Here is a 17,885-nt window from a genome sequence, read left to right on the forward strand (position 1 = left end):
AGGGCATTTTCTACCCTCCAGGATGGTGGTCCAATTTCTGCCATCCGCACGGCAGCTCAGATGCATCTGTGTCTCCACCTTTGGAGCTGCCGCCCTCTTCTGGTCTCCACCAGCATCGGGCACACACGCAGACAAAACCACACAGAAAACATGGTTGCCATTTTTTTAAAGGTGAATGGTACCTAAGAAATGACACCCGAGACTGTCCACTGGCCTCCATGTGCAGAAGCACACATCTGCACGCACATGTACACAAGGCACACACACATGCACACACACACACACACACACACACACACACACACACACACACACACACACACACATGCACACACACACACATGCACACACACACACATGCACTTTACGCACACAAGGCTGAGAGTATTGTTCAGTGCTTCCTAGCATGGGCGAGACCCTGAGTTCAATCCTCAGCACCGAGGGGGAGGAATCCATGAAGAAAGAGGGTCAGATAATTTTCAAGGTGAGAGAGGAGGACTCATAGCACAGGTTAAAAGCAGGCGTCAACCTCTACCAGAACAGGATCTTCTGCAAACAAGGGTTTCTGGGGCTGCGTTCACACAACATCAAAAGCACGATCTCAAAGCCAAAGAAGTGTCCCAGAAATGAGTGAACACCCCCCCCCCGGCAGGATGAGGATGCCCACCCCCTTATCCAGGCCCTTTAGAAGGGAAGAGCTCAGTGGTTTCTTAGAAACTGCAATGGGGGCAGCCTGGCTATGTGTGTAGTGCTAGAACTATGGAAATTGAACACGGGTAGCAGCACACACACGAGTGGAGAGAGCGTGTGAACACACTCCACCCAGGAGGACTACCCTTCTTCCACAGAGAGTGAACCTGGGACTGTGGGGAGAGAGCCAGCTCTCTGAAGCCTAAGAGCAGCTAAGCCAGCTGCATGGTGTATCCCCATAGTCTGCAGACCAGGAGTTCTAGAGCATCCTCAGAACATGCCAGGGCGAGGAGGTAAGGGACCCGAAGGGACAGGCCGACTGCACACACCAGAAACCTAGCTAGGGCAAGGAAACTGTGAGTTCAGGGTGAGCCAGGGCTATGCAGTGAGACTCTGCAAAAACAAAGCAGAGGAGAGAGTAGAGTACCTACTGCTGTAGCACAGAAGTCAGTCAGCATTCTAACCCAAGGATGGGGAGCCGAGAACATCTGAAAGGGATCCAGAAGGGTAAGGTCTTGTTACTGAATTTAAAGTTTACAACCCGGGACCAGAGAGATGGCTCAGCGGTTAAGAGCACTGACTGCTCTTCCAGAGGTCCTGAGTTCAATTCCCAGCAACCACATGGTGGCTCACAACCATCTGTAATGAGATCTGATGCCCTCTTCTGGTGTGTCTGAAGACAGCTACAGTGTACTTATATACATAAAGTAAATAAATAAAATCTTTAAAAAAACAAAAAAAGAGACTGTCCAAACCAGGCTAGCCTGAGGGGTTCTCCGGATAACATTCATTGATGGTGGATGTAAGGAGCCCCAGCCTAAAACGGATGGCCCTAGTCCCTGGGTCTAGGGCCCTGAGTTGCATAAGAGACATGACCTGAGCAGCAGCACATACATGCACATTCTCTCTGCTCATGACTGTGCACGTGATGTGACTGGCTGCTCCAAGCTCGTGCCTCAACGCCCCTGCGGTGGTGGATTGTAAGGTGGAAACATGAGCTGAATAAATCTTTCCCATCCTTAAAGTTGCCACTGTCCAGCTGTTTACCACAGAAGGGAAACCAGGTCAGTAGGTTAAACAGAGCCGAGGAAAAGCTCAGTGACCACCGGCGAGACCTGAAGAGTGTGCTCTCTCTGTAGAGGCAGGCTCAGCAAGGTCAGCTGGCTAGAAAGGCTCCCAGCCCAGCCCCACCCTAGGTGATTCACAGGCACCCAGCTCGGGGAATTCCTGTAGACCACCCCGTGGCAGCAGGGAGATGGAAGGCACTGGAGTTCTGAGACACTCAGAGAATGAAAAGGCTTAACACCAGGATACTTAATCCTAAAACAACACTGTGGGGTCTGGATACGTCCATTAGACAGGACGACAGGTCAGCCTAGCGGCCCCTCTTAGGTGGAAACTACGCCACTGTCAGCATGGAAGATGACCCACCCATCACCCTCTGGCACCCAGGAAACAGTTTGATGACCACAGGGAGTAACAGCGAGGGATGGGATCCCAGAGAGCAGCATATGGAAGGGGGCGGGCTGCCAGCCCTCCATTGCCTGAGCTTCACTCAGCCAAGAGAGCATGCTCCCACAAAGGCCACGCACAAGCTCACCTCAGCCCGGGTCCTCTCCTGCCCTCTTGAAGCCAAGCCAAAGGAGAGGTGTGGCATACCCCAGTCCCCTCTGTAGTCTCCCTTCAGTGAACTACATCACTTCTGATACATATGGAAACAAAAAACAAACCACTACCACCACCACCGCCACCACCACCACCACCACCACCACCACCACCCCAGCACAAGCCCAAAGCCTACGTGTAGGACACCACACTGATGGGAGAGGCAGGAAGCAGGGAATAGTTCCTTATGCTCCATGGAAATGTTTTGGTTCGGTTTGGTTTGTTGGCCTTTATACACTTTGGGAGGGGAGGATGAGGCTGGAGAGAGCTCAGTGGGAAATGCTTGCCATGGGAACCTAACAACTCAAGAGTTCAGATTCCAGGACCACATACACTCTCTCGGCTCTCCTGTGAGGGATAGAGGAATGGATACAGGAGAACACCAACAAGCTCCCAGGTGAGGTGACCTGCAGAGCGCAGCACAGCAGCAGGAGCGAGAGACCCTGCCTCAAAAGATCGTAGTGAGAACTGACTGCTGAAGGTGGCCCTGCGACTCCCGCATGTTCACAGATGGCTGCACTGTAGCACCCACACCACACACACACACACACACTCACACATACACACTCACACACACACTCACTCACTCACACATATAAATAAACTATTTTCTGTTTGGCTTTAAAAAAAAAAAAAAAGAATTAGTACCTCACTGAAATCCTGATGACCAGTGTTACGTTTACGCTGACTGCCCCAGCACTCCGTGTGGTGCTACACTGCTGGCGTGTAGCAGGTACTCTGTGAATGTTTCATGAGCAAATATATGTCTGAATGGCTCTAGGTCGGACCTTGCCGAAGGGAGTGTTGGACGTTTGGATCGAATGAGAAGGCTTTAAAGTTAAGATTGTTCTGTCTGAAAAATATGTTAATGAGTACCTATGTGACTATTTCCCGGTTCGCTGTCATGGTGTCATTGGCTCTCTTCATGCAACATGCCCACCACACTAATGATGAATACATACGAAGCCATACATTAAAACACAGGAGAAAAATTTCCCCGTGTTTTTAAAAACAAACCGACATGTTTGAGGTTGTGGCCGGGCACATTCTCCTTAGTGGCAGAGGTAACTTTGAGGGGAGCCCCACCCCACCCCCAGTTATAAGACAGAACAAGGCTCTCGGAAACAAAGGCTATTTCAAGAGCTGTACCTAAATTTCCCTTTATAAATCCCCTCTCCTTCCATGTCTCTCTCTTTCTCCTTCCCTCTCCTCTCTCTAATCCTGACATTCATTAAAAGTGTTAGAGGGAAAGTTTGTTGTTTTCTTTTAAACAGCAGTGAAGTAAGAGGCGTGTGCCCTTGCCCTCCCGGCTCATGGCCTGCCGGGCTCTCTGTTCCCACCGTTAGCTTTTCTACAGCCACACATAAGATGGTCTTGGTTTGGTCTACTGGTGCTAGCTGTCTGTGGGGGAGTCTCCTGTGGGCTATGGAAGAGCTGGCATGTGCGCACGGCTGAACGCCTATCAGAGCGTCGCCCCGCCACCCCTAGTCAGTGTTTAATATGGATTCTGTTGGAGGGATGCGTGACAGAAACCCAGGGTGTGGGCTAATTTCTCAGACTTAATGTGTCACTCCATGCAACACACCACTTTTATGAAACTCCAGTCAGGATATCCGTCAGAGTATTCATCTGGTCATGAAGAACCAGTATCTTTCAAGAAAGGAAGAAAAAGGAAAAGCCAGGTGACTCCCACAATTGAGGAGGCTGAGGCAGGAGAACCAAGAGTTACAAAGCTGACAAGGACTACACAGCAAGACACTGTCTCCAGAGAGAGAGAGACAGAGAGAGACAGAGAGAGACAGAGAGAGAGAGAGAGAGAGAGAGAGAGAGAGAGAGAGAGAGAAGCAAAGAGAGCAAGGGGGCTAAGCCTAATCTAATCATCCATCTGAGTGACTGACAGATATTGTACTGAATTGCATGTGGCAAGCGCCGTGTCACAAAGGACAAAGGCATAAGTAAAGGGTGTGATAACGCCACAAATCAGAACCCTGTCTGGACGGCAGTGAGCACTTGATAATGTTCAACTAATGGGCTACAATCAGAGATGCTTTCAGTTCACTCCATGCCCCTGATGGACAAAGCACATCCTTAGGAAGGAAGATTCAAAGGAAGCTCTGAGCTGGTGAGAGGGAGGGAGCTGGTGAGAGGCAGGGAGCCATCTGCATCACTAAGAGGTCGGTTGGTTGGGCTAAGGGTGCTGGAGGGGATGGACTCTCAAGAGCTGGCTAAAAGCTACCTTTGTGAACTGGAGTGGGGAAGAGCAGGGCTTTAAAATGCCAGTAGCTGGAGTGCAGGCCGGAGAGAGCCATGGGGAAGGCTGACCTTGAAGAGGGAGCCCTGGACTGACGATAATATCAGGGGGAGTCTTAGTGGACTGCACAGATGCAACCTTTCGTGGCCAGAAGGGGTCGGTGCTAGAACTGTGCCCAAGATGGACAGGTCTGTAATAGTCAACAAAAACAACCGCACACTCGGCCGCACTGGGGGTGGGGTGGGGTGGTGAGTGTGGTGTGGTGGGGTGGGGTGGGGTGTGTGTGTGTGTACGAACTCCAGAGGGAGGACATGGACAGCAGGCACCCCAGAAACACCCAGGCATAGGTTCTTCCTAAGAGAGAATGGCTGGAGGGGGAGAGATTCGAAAGACAGCTTTACCTGAGTTCTCACGGGAACAATGCAGGCAAGGAAGTGAAGTCCTGGGGTGCGCAAACGAAACAGCTCACCAATACACACTGTAGAACGGCCCACGAGAAGAGAGCCCATTGCCTAGAGCCTCAGACCCACCCCGATTCCGCTCTTTGGGGCACAGAGTAGTGAGGACAACCTGACCGACAGAGCACAACAACCAGTTTGTGACAGCCTTAAGTTAAAAAAAAGAGAGAGACCTCATCCCTTTGACTCCCCAAAGAGCCAGAAATAGACTTTAAGGTAACACTGTTTTGGTGATCAATTTTTTACCATGCTGTCTTTGAGATAAATAAGGAAGCTAGCACAGGAAAATGAGCGGCCATCAATTGATCAGTCTAAAGAATGCTGGCACCTGCCAGCTAACAGCCACGCTAACGGCTTGGCCGATATCCCCTCAGGTGGTGATTGCCATGAACCTCAGGATCTGTGTGTTCTGACCTACTCTACCCGCAAAGGCCACGGTCCTCCTCAGAGTCTCCTTAACATTAAGTGCTTAGGGGCTGGGGAGACGAACAGTCATTAAGAACACATGGCCCGAAGGACCACAGTTCGGCTTCAAGCATCTACATCTGGTGGCTCACGACCACCTGTAACTCTGGATCTAGAGCATCTGACTCCCTCTTCTGGCCTGTACAGGCACCTACACGCACATGTGCACACAACCAACACAAATAAGTGCACCCCTACACATAGATAGTTAAAATTTAAAAGTGGGGGGGGGAGGGCTGGCAGGATGGCTCAGTGATTAAGAGGACTGACTGCTCTTCCAGAGGTCCTGAGTTCAATTCCCAGGAACTCACAGCCATCTGTAGTGGGATCTGGTGCCCTCTTCTGGTGTGTCTGAAGACAGCCACAGTGTACTCAAAGTTTAAAAAAAAAATCAGGCTGGAGAGATGGCTCAGCAGATGAGGGCTTTGGCTGCTCTTTCAGGGGACTGGGGTTCAGTCCCTAACACCCACGTCGCAGCTCACTTTCCTACACGCAAACCATCACATAAAAGAACACACAACACAATAACCTTAGATCCAATTGATAAGATATAATTGCCCAAACATATAAATCCCCTAAACATACAAAACCCAGTACACATCCATCCCTTGAGAACATTTGTGACAACCTGTAAGGTACAGTGTGGAATCTTAACGTCACCCACCATATTGTCCTGCCATGGCTTCTCTCCCTCTCCCTCCTGTCTCTTCCTCCTTTCTCTTTGTCCTTTGAGCTCTACACATGCACCGTGGAACGGACATCACGCAGGCACACATGCACATACAAAAACACACATACATAGATGTATTATAGTGCTTAAAAAAAAAAAAAAACAAGACACGGGGACTCTACCACACCCACCATGACAAACTGCCCACTTTCCCCACGTGATTCAAAAGATGCCTTTGTATTTAGGCCACGAACCAGCAGGCTCGGGTTCTGATGTGTTTGATGTCTCTTTTAACCTGCACTCTTCTGCCTTTAGAGGAAAAAGAATGTATTTGTCTATGAACCTTGCAGAATTTCTCACCTTCGAGACTTGGCGGCCAGTTTCCTTAGAGCATCATGTAAGGTGTTTCTTGTTGATTGACAGATAAACCCGGGGCCTTCTGGGTGTTCGTGTGCATTTTTTTTCCTGTGAGCATCACCAAGGATGGGTTGTCAACTCGCTGTCACATGACACTCTGGAGCACAGAGCCCCTGGCCTCACTTCTTGTGATGTGTAAAATTGGTCCCTGAGTTTGATGCCACCCAGATCCTCACCAGCAAGTTCTCTCCGGTCTTCCACCTGATGGGCTCTACATCCAAAGTGGCCATTATCTCTGAGCCATTTACTTCCTAAGTGGTTGCCAGAAGGTGGTCTTCAACGCTCTTCCTCTCCTCACACTCACTAGCCCATCAACACACTCAAAGAGAAAGACAGGGCGACACCGGGTTAACAACGTCAGGAAAGTGAAGTAGGGGGGCTGGAGAGATGGCTCAGCGGTTAAGAGCACTGACTGCTCTTCCAGAGGTCCTGAGTTCAATTCCCAGCAACCACATGGTGGCTCACAACCATCTGTAATGGGATCAGATGCCCTCTTCTGGTGTGTCTGAAGACAGCTACAGTGGACTTACACATATAATAAATAAATAAATCTTTAAAAAAAAAAAAAAGAAAGAAAGAAACGTGAAGTAGGGGCCTCAGCTCCTCGAGGAGTGACCAATGACCTTTCCTCCTGGCATCAATGTGAGCTCATGCACTGTTACGCGTTTGGTGTGTTTCGAGACACTGCAGTGTTTTCATTGTTCCCTGATGGGGGCCAGGGGAGCTAACTTTGCCAGGAGCCGAAGAGTAAGCTCCAAGCTTGTCTATCCCTGCTGAGTAAGGGAGACGACACAGACTGTGAGGGTGTCCTAAGGATTGATGGCGTGGTTTCTTTTCAAGTCAATGCCATGACTCTGTGTGTGTGTGTGTGTGTGTGTGTGTGTGAGAGAGAGAGAGAGAGAGAGAGAGAGAGAGAGAGAGAGAGAGAGAGAGACCGTGTACATATGAATGTTTAGAGGATTTCATGTGTGTGCTATATTTGGGTATATGTAATTATGGGTACAGTGTGTGTGTGTGTGTGTGTGTGTGTGTGTGTGTGTGTGTGTGTGTGTGTGTTCAATGCCCAGTTTCTTCCTTAATCACATTCCACCTTAGTTTTTTTTTTTTTTTTGGTTCTTTTTTTTCGGAGCTGGGGACTGAACCCAGGGCCTTGAGCTTCCTAGGTAAGCGCTCTACCACTGAGCTAAATCCCCAGCCCCTCCACCTTAGTTTTTGAAGCAGAGTCTATCACTAATCCTGGTGGACTGGACTGATTGGCCCGCGTACTCTGGCGATCCTCCTGTCTCCACCTCCCCGGCACTGGGATGGCAGGAGTCACTTTTTACATCAAGCTGGGGTCTAAGCTCAGGTCACCCTGAGACACGTACTTTACCAGCCGAGTCATCCACCCCAGACCTCGGGATGGTGGGGGAGGCAACTCAGGCTCATCTCCACAGCTGACTGCATCCCGAGACACAAGGGGCTCTGGGTCCCACCCTTCGGAGAACTAGTGAGTATCACGGGCACTGTTGCCGAGGCTGTAAAATGGAGGAACTGCCCTGGACAAGGTTGGTGTCCCCTTTGAAAGGTAAACATGTGTACCATTTGGTTTGACCACTCCTCCAACCCTGTTTAGACCAGAGAAGACCAGAGAAAGAAATGAAGACATGCGTCTGACAACCGATGCCCATGTGATAAGACCAATCATATTGCAGGGGCAGAAACCTGGAGACAACCCAAATGTCCAGTGGCAGTGAGAGACCGACAACCAACCCCAACAGTAAGAAGCGGTGAACTGGGGACCTCGCCTCAGCAGGAGGAACTTGAGAACAGTGTGGGGTAAGAGATGGCGGACAGGACACACTGAGTGACTGATTCAGTTTACATCAACTCTAGGATATATAAGCTCCACTACCCACCATGCTCGAGGTCAGCTCTGTCATTGCTAGGGACAAAGGAAGGGATGAGGAAAGACAAAAGGGAGGGGTCAGGGTGGGGTCAGGGAGGACCATGGAGAGTCCTGGGAGTGATGGGTTTGTTCGTCTTAAGTCTGGTGCTGACTTCATGTGTTATGTGCATAACCAAGTTTAAACTGTACTCATGGACTCTGTATGTCTCCCACTCCTCAACAAAGCTGTGTCCAACTGCTAGAGGGGAGGTCATTTATTCTCTGTCCTGTCCTAGGTAGGGAGCAGCTACCCTGCCTCCGCCTTCCTGCAAGGCAGAAGAATTAGACAAATGCACCCTGCACAAGGAGGGACTCACTGCACTCCAGAGAGCTGAGCGGTCACTGGCCACGGCTCACTAGGAGGCAGGACTTTTAAGGTCCCAGCTCCACACCTCCTCTTCTCCATGCCCGCATCCAGACTTGGCAGGCACTCACCCAACTGGCTCTTGTCCTTGCTCCCAGAGGGCTGTGCAGCAAGGCCAGCCTGCCCATGAAGCAGTTTAGCTGTCTTCTGTAGGACGGACAGACTTTAGCCTCAAGGGTTACCGAGCACTCACGCCCAGGGGCCAGTCTTTTGCACACATCCCTTTGTAAGTCAGGAAGGGTTGTCTGGGGTCTCCAACTCTGAGTGCTGCAGTTGGGTATCCACCACCAGGGTGCAAAACACTGGCTGTAGTCATTGTCTCTGAAGTAACACATGGGAAAACATTCCCAAGCCTCAGCCGCCGACCACCTGTGCTGCCTGCTTTGTCCTCAATGCTGTCATCTCCTGTGGCTCCCCCTTTGGTTCTAGCCAACCTTCACCCTCAGAAGATGAGCATAAATGCAATCAGCACTCTTCACAGAATTGATTGGAGAGTTGGCTGCTGAACAGAGTCCCAGATGTTTAATATAATTTTGAATCGCCGGCCAAATCATCTCCATGCCTGCTTGTTTATGAAAGGGCTTTCAGCGAGCGAGCAAGAGCTGAATGGTGGGGGGAACTCCCATTTCTGGGTTCCCTGACAAATCTGTTCCCATCTCCACGGAAAAGCATTCTCTTATCTCAGAACTGATCCAGTGGAAATCTGGGGCTTGGGCTGAGGGGCACAGAGAAAACGCAGACCCGTGGAGGGGCAAACCCCAGAGGACATGGTCCATCACATCACAAGGGGCCTTATTTATGAGAAATATAGTAAGGAAAATCCCCAAAAGTCAGTGGGTGGAAAACCAAGTCTTTCGAGAACAAATCTTTCTAGACCTCTACCCTTCATGAAGCCCGACTCCCTTAATGGTCCGAGTGACTCTTCTCACTAGGCCACCAGGAAGCCAAGATTTCCAAGTCACCCTTCCTTCAGCAACAGACTAAGATTCCCTTGTTTTGACTCCGAACCAGCACTTTTATTTCCTGAACCAGAAATCCCCTTCACCCAGACTGCAACACTCCTGTATCTTAACACTGCAGTCTTCTCTGGAATAAGTTGTCGGCATTTATAATGTAGAATATATACTTTTAATATTGCCGATGTGGCCTCCAAACGCCAAACTGTAGGAGAAAAGGCCTATGATCCTAATTCATAAGCAGTTAGCTCCTTTTAGCCTACTTCCCCTCTTCATCACTTACTCTGTAAAAGCAGAACAGCCCCCAGGAGACGCATACATACCCACTGCATATTCCCTAAGAGGCTGCCGAGTCCTGCCAGCTTCTCTCCATCCTTCCTTTGCCTCGCTCTGGCTAGTTAAGTTCCTGGATGCTCTTTAGCAACCCACCCTCCCGCTGGCCTCCTGCTCCCGGCTGCTGAGAGCTGATACCCGGGGGCCTCAGCTCCTCTTCCTTGCTTCCTCTTGTTCCTACACTGACCAGGAGTCTGGCAGAGGGACACATTTCAGGATCAACCAAGTCTACAAAGAGGCTCGCCTGCATCCTCTTCACAGTAGCTGACAAGACAAAGCGTTTCCAGAGACCTGGCTGGGCAATAGGAACTCTGAACCTAGCAGCTTTGAAAGGCTAAGGCCAAGCGAGTGACCACACCACATGGCACACTGGACCACAGGCAAAACGCTCAAGTATAGGATTAGGAGGCGAGTGTTAGCACTATGAGGGACTCAGTCTTGTTTGGGAGAGAGACAAATGCTGTCCACAAGAAACAGCCGTGGGAGAAGGAGGGTCTAGAGGCCTTGGCTTCACTCTTCTCAACGACCACAGAAATAGCCTGCCCGGCTGAACACCTAAGTTATTGAGACGCAGAACAAAGACGGGGTCAGAAGGACACGGGGTAATGGTATTTTATATTACCATAGAATGTTCCGGAAAGTTAAATAAGAAACTCATAAAAGGAGGGGTCGGGAGACATTTTTGGTACTACAACTGTCTCCGTCACTTAGGTCTTTTAGATTTATTTTTTATTTTGTATGTATGTGTGTTTTGCTTGCATGTATTGTATGTATGCGTGTCACACACGTGACTGATATCCAAGGAGGCAGGAAGAGGAGGTGAATCTCCCGGAACTGAAGTTAAGTTAGAGACCATTCTTAGCTACTATATAGGCACCGGGAATGTAATTCAGGTCCTCTGCAAGGGCAACAAGTGCTCCTAACTGCTGAGCCGTATTTCCAGCTCCTTGTATCACTCAAAATTTCTAGCATTCCAACAGTCTCAAAACAATAAAAACCTGAAGAGATCAGTTTTAGTTAGTATGGTAGTGTACACTTATAATACCAGCCCTTGGGAGGCTGAGGCAGGAAGATCATAAATTTGAGGACAGCCCAGGCTACATGGTGAGACCCTATCTTTAAAACACAGAACAACAGCCTTCACAAACAAGATAAAAAGTAAAAAGGCAGGAGTAGGAAGGGCATAAACTCCATGCCTACCATAGGCAGCTAAAAGATCTGCGACCTCCCTAAGAGCTCATGGCAGTATGTGTGGGATTCATTCTAGGGACTGACTCGCTGGAAGTCTAGGGAGGAGCAGAGGGGCAGTAAGATGCTTAGCAGAGCCCTGGCACATAGTAGGTGCTTAGCATTGGAGAGGAATTAGTGAAGGACGCCATCCTTCACTGACAGGGAAAAAGTAACGTGGGAGCTGAGAGAGAAGCAAATTCCCTCAGCTATCAAATAAAGACGAGGTTATACGTCATCTCAAGGATGCATAGTCAGCCTATCTGAGAGAAAAGCTTCACATTCCTCAAAAGTGGAGCATAAAAATCCAACAATTCTGGACTGGTGGACAGGCTTAGCACGTGAAGGTGCTTGCTGCCGAGTTGACGACCTGAGTTTGATTCCCAGGACCCACAGGGTGAAAGAGGGAAACCAACGCCCACAAGTTGTCCTCAGACCTCCATACTCATTACCAAGGCCCATGTGTGCACCCCCCAAAACCACACATGCACACATGTTCATATACACACATATATGCTCACACAGATACACACATACACCCACACAAACACATATGCTCACATACACACATGCTAAAAAAAACATACTCCCACATGCACATACATATGCTCACACGCATACACACACATACTCACACACACACATACATATACACACACATATGTAAATAAATAAATGAAAATTTTAAAATTAAGTCAACAATTCTAAGCAGTTAGATCCACCCATGGGAATCCTTGACCAAAAAGCATCTTCTCCCCAACCTGAGCCTACAGTGAAAACGAGGAAGCCCCACAAAGATGAGCAAGAAGAAATGCTAAGCCTGACACATCTGATTTTCTCCTCCTCTGGAGCTTTGTAAACCCTAATACGCACAGGGATCACCGGGGGATCTTATTAAAACACAGCTTCCAACTTAGGACCGAGCCTCTGCATCTCTAACAAGTTCCCAGGTGGTGACAGCGCTGCCGGTCCATGGAATCGGAGTAGAAATCCACAATTCGAGTAGAAATGGCCTACTGACCTCTGGCAACAGTTTCGGGGCTCGTTAGCAAGAGCAGTCTTGGGGAATTAACATTACTGGAATGTTGTTCTTCCTCACGAAATCCTCATCGGGATACAACGGAATCCCTTGAGTCCCCCCTCAAGAGACCAAGAGCAATGTCTGGAGACACTTTTTTGAGTCTCACAACTACAGAAGGAGGATGCTAAATGGCATTGTGGGTAGAAGCCAGGGATGCTGAGAGGCAAACTGCAGTTCACACAGCAGCCCTGCAACCAAGACTCGCCTGTCCTCCAACGTGAGCCGTGCCAAAGCTGGGAGACCCTGCTCTAAAGAAACAGGACAGTCTGTGACATGCCCCTCGGGCTACAGATCCTAATTTTTAATCAATCTACCGTCCTTTCCCAGGCCAGCTCTGAGACACAAGGGCAGATGCTCCGAGTGGAGACGGGTCTCCAGGTCGGGGTCTACAGTCTGTGTTTTAGGTCAGGCATATGTGATCCAGTAACCCAGTGAGGGAATCTATGAAGCAGGAAACATATCTAACAATCCATGTGACTCAAAACCACACCTGTTCCCCATATGATCTTGAGCAACTTACAACATGATCCACATCTGCAACCCAAGGGTTTTGAAGCAATGCCATTTGACATATTAGAATATCTTGTAGTGGGATAAAAAATGCAGTCCACACTGCTCGAGGTCCGTGATTTTAAAAAAGAGGGCGCCATACAGCAGTGCTTGCTCTATACACAGATTGTCAAGACTGTCCCTCGGCAGTGGGTACCCCTCTTCAGCCGGATGCGTCCATCCATCCTGAAGGTTTTCAGTCACGTGAGCAGAGTCTCACTGTCCAACTCCCATCTGCCCAGGGCCAGGGAGAACAGGGAAGTGACATCGATTTGGAAGAAGAGCTCAATGTGCCATTAGCATGGGCTGTCCAAAACACTGTGGCTGGCTCAAAACAAAATGGACTCTGTGCTAACAAATGCCACGGACCTGGACAACCAGAAGAATTTGGCAAAAACTGCTTCATGTTGAGAACACTGAGATGACCGTGTCGGGAGTGAAAGCCCACGACAACGCTGGCTTTTCAGGACCCTCGCCAGAGCCGCTCAAGGAGAGACTTCACGGTCACCTCCCACATTTATGCCTTTGTCATCCTCGAGATATGGAGGCCTTGGGGGAAAGGTGTAAGTGTGCCAGTTCCGTTGGGGGAAACATTTGAAAAGATGTGCTCTGAGGAAGCGCCAGACAGCACAACCTTCCCACTGACAGGAGCAGAGAGATGCCAGGAAAGCCCCTAAGTACGAGAGTGGAGAGCTTGGACTGGCTCCCGGGACTCTAGACAAATCAAGCCAGGTTAAAAAGAATCTGAGACACTGGCATTGCACAGCCCCGGGCACCTGCTGGGTTAAGGAGTCCCTACTGAGACCTGGAGCTCGGCCCCAAAATAACGCCATTATAAGTAAGTGCTGGAAAACACATGAGGCTGGGAGGCAAACATCTGAGTGGCGGTGCCTGAACACCCACCTGTGTGGCAGTCACTGCTCACGGGGTCACAGACTTACTGAAGACTAAGAACACTTGAACTGCTCAGGCGCCTGGGTCATAGGCTACCGCCCAGGACAACTCCCAGGGGCAGCACCTAGGGGGACAAGGATGCTCTGCCTGCCCCTGAACTGCAGCACCAGTGAGTCTTCCCTCCCCTGTCAATCAACCTGCCCGGACCCTTCTTAAATCGCAAGTCTGCATCCCGCCAGGGCCACCTGGAGATAATGCACTCTCGAAGATCATTACCTGCTGCGGTAAGCAGCACTTCCTTTCATTGGTTACAACAGGAAGAAGAATTAGGGGTGAGACAGCAAAGAGGCTAATGCTGCTTTCATCAGGGGACAATGTCTTGTTGTGGGAAGCGGACGCGTTCAACGGCTGGGAATCACAAGGCATTGAAGCGCTGACCGGGAACTTGGGAAGCCTGATGACTGCAAGGTTTCTGGGCTGATGAGAGTCACTCTGAGAGTGTTTGTGAGAAACAGAGCTGGACAAAGGCGTAATTTATGTTAGGAAACAGCTTAAATCTCGAGTACAGCGGTGTTCCGATTCACAAGGCCCAGAGCTGATTGAAAACACAAAGAAAAGGAGAAACACCTGCTGCAGACGCTGGATGGATCCGGTACCTCTCCGCAAGGTCGGGGCTCACCAGGCACCCACCAACCAATCCTCAGAGAGAACGAAGTTTCCAGCCCCGGCTGAGCTACCCTAAACTGGGACGAGCTGCATCAAAACAAACACCATGTGCCATGGTCTGCGACAGGAGAGGGACCCGCATTATAAAAACTGGTGAGGGGTTGGGGATTTTAGTCGGTGGTAGAGCGCTGGCCTAAGAAGCGAAAGGCCCTGGGTTCGGTCCCCAGCTTCGAAAAAAAAAAAAAAAAAGAACCAAAAACTGGTGAAGTCCATGAAAAGTCTCGAGTTTAAGTGAGAATATTATGAGAAAAACTTTGAGTTTTGACAAGGGAGGCACTGTCCTTAGAGCTGTCGGGGACGAGTAATGGAAAGGTCCAGAGCTACTGCGTCCGCTCTGCAACTTCCCCAAGGCTGATGGCACAGACACAGACTGCCTGGAATTAAAGGATTTCCTATTTCCTTTACGCAAACCTATTTCGTGAGTCTTCAGAGCCCCTGACTGGACCAGGAGTTGGCAGCCAGTAAAGTCATCAGGGTCTTTATGGGTTTTGTCTGTGTGCGTGGGTACATGCATGTGGGCACGCACGTGTGCTGGGAACCAAACGCTGGTCCTCTGAAGATGGCAGTTGCTCTTAGCTAGCGAGCCACCGCCACAGCCCTTTCTCCACCCTCTGAAAGAGCACTGCCGCCAGTCCTCCATGGCCTCCAAAGGCCACAGCACGCGCACACCCCTGTCATCTACACAAATACACAGAACTAAGTAAAGTAAAACAGTACTGGAGGAGAACCATGTCTGTGCCGAGGACCTCCGCCGCTGTCCCTGGTCCCTGACTCCCTAAACGGACACCGCAGTGACTGCTCAGGACGCTTCGTATCAGGTGCTGAGGTAGGCCATCAGACGTGACTGACAGTAGACAGGAAGATGCTTGCCCAGTATATGCAATTGACATGTCATTTTGTATACAGATGAACTTGGGTTGCCTTGGATTTGGGGATCCAAGGGGGGGGGCATTGTCCCCAGAACCAACCCCCCTCCCAAGAGGGAGGGCAAACTCTCCTGGCAAAAACAACATGAAGTCCTACCAAAACACAAAATAAAGTTACTCAGATAATTAACCACCATTCACCAACTCACCTAAGTGGAAATGTGTCGTTGGGGATAATTAGCAAGCTCATGCATAAAAACATTAATTGCTTGTTCAAGAAGATGAGATAAAAAGGCAAGACAAGGAAAGATTAAGGACATGAATGGCATCTACAGGACAGTCTATCAAATCTTTCCAGAGCGTCGATGGAGAGAATGAAAATATATTACGGATTAAGAAGTCTCACCTTGGGGTTGGGGATTTAGCTCAGTGGTAGAGCGCTTGCCTAGCAGGCACAAGGCCCTGGGTTGGTCCCCAGCTCCGAAAAAAAAAAAAAAAAAGTCTCACCTTGGAAGAGTGGAGGGAATTGTCTGGATATGAGAAAAATGAACCAGCATGTCTACCCAATGCTGTGGCTTAGGCCGTGGGTTGAAAGCTTGGTCATAATACTATGGCACTCCTGGGAAGGTGGGACCTTCGTAGGTCCGGCCTGGTGGATATTGAGGTACAGACCCTTCCTTCTTTGTGCTTCCCACCCACCAAGAGGTAAATGAGCCTCACACTGTGCCTCCCACCCGGGAGCACTGAGCCACCACGGGCCCAGAGCATCAGAGCAGAGGCCACGCGCTGAAACATCTGAAGATCATTAGCTCTAATCAACTCTCTCACTTCAGGTTGATTTTCCTTGGATATTTTACCGCAGCCGCACAGGGAAGAAAAGCTGTCAGAAAGACTCTTATAGAAATACAGTCTACTGGGTTGGGGATTTAGCTCAGTGGTAGAGCGCTTGCCTAGGAAGCGCAAGGCCCTGCGTTCGATCCCCAGCTCAAAAAAAAAGAACCAAAAAAAAAAAAAAAAAAAAAAAAAATACAGTCTACTGAAATACCTCAGCAGGTGGTTAGAGGAAATCAGAATGGCCTTTGGCTCAAAATACTAGATCCCAACAGCGATACTGTTGTCAACTGGACAAAACCTAGACTCGCTTAAGAAATGGGACACCTGTGGGAGGTTACCTTGTTTATGTTAACTAAGTGGTTAAGATCCGCCCACTGTGGGCGGCACCATTCCCTGGGCGGGAGCTGAGAGAGGAGCTGAGCTGAGCAGTAACCCCCATCGCTCCGCCTCCCGCTTGTGGATATGGGTCGCCCGCTGTTTCAAGCTCTTGCCACTGACTTTGCCACCAAGCTGGTCTGTACCCTTCAACTGTGAGCAGAGTAGACCCTTTCTCTTTGAAGTTGCTTTGGCCAGTGTACCCTTGCTGCAGCATCAGGAAAAAGTCAAGATGCCAGCCATTCTTACACCTCCAGCTGAAGGCATAAGAGGTTACACAGTCCCTCATCCTAAACAATCGGGACAATTTTTCCCCCCTCTGATTTTAGAATATTTGCATCTAGAAAAAAATGAGACAGACATTGGGAGCCATGTCTAAGCACAGATCTCATGCATGTCCCACACACATAGCCGGAAGTAACTTTATATACTTAATGCAAACTCTCATGAGGGAACACTCAAGAGGTAATTTCCCACTTGGGATATCATATTAGTGCTCAAAAAACTTTCAGATTTTGGAGGTTTTTTCCTTTTTTTTTTTTTTTTTTTTTTTTTTTTGATTAGGGACTTTCAACCTGTAATCACAGCTCCAATTAGAAGCTCAGACTTGACACCTAAAAACAGCTACCACTTCCCCTGCCTCCCAACAGCACCAAAAATAAAACAAACGCACTCAACAAGACAACCGACACCCTACTCGGAGCGGACCGCTGACCCGGGTCATGGGGGTCACCTTCAATCAGCAACGCGCTAAGAAAAAAGGCTTCGGAACAAAATCAACGACTCGCAGAAATAAATAAACGAACGTGCTTCTTGGTGTCGTTGATGGTAAATCGGATCCTTGTTCTTAGTGAACTGGTTCGGTTTACACTGACAGGGTGTGACTGCGCCCCTGAATGTATGCCGTTCAGACGCTACACGCTTCTGAGCAGAGAGAGGCGCCATGGAGGAGGCCATGAACCCAGCCAGGTGTTCAGTCTGGTCCCAGGCTTGGTCCCAGGCAGAGCCCCAGCTGCTGACCTCTGCATCCTGACTCCACCCCCACCGCCCCGCCACGCCCCCGCCTCCCCTCCCCCACCCCACCCAACCCCCCTCCCCCGTTAGAAAGATGAACTAGCCAGGCTGTGTTTCTTCTTG

The 17,885-nt window shown here is 49.6% G+C and overlaps 1 protein-coding gene across 3 annotated transcripts in view; it reads right to left on the reverse strand.

Moving 5' to 3' along the window:
- The window catches only part of Cit (citron rho-interacting serine/threonine kinase), a 158,408-nt gene that overhangs the window by 100,335 nt on the left and 40,188 nt on the right, over positions 1-17,885 (reverse strand). The window lies entirely within an intron of this gene.

Source organism: Rattus rattus, chromosome 16 (assembly GCF_011064425.1).
Source record: "Rattus rattus isolate New Zealand chromosome 16, Rrattus_CSIRO_v1, whole genome shotgun sequence".
NCBI lineage: Eukaryota > Metazoa > Chordata > Mammalia > Rodentia > Muridae > Rattus > Rattus rattus.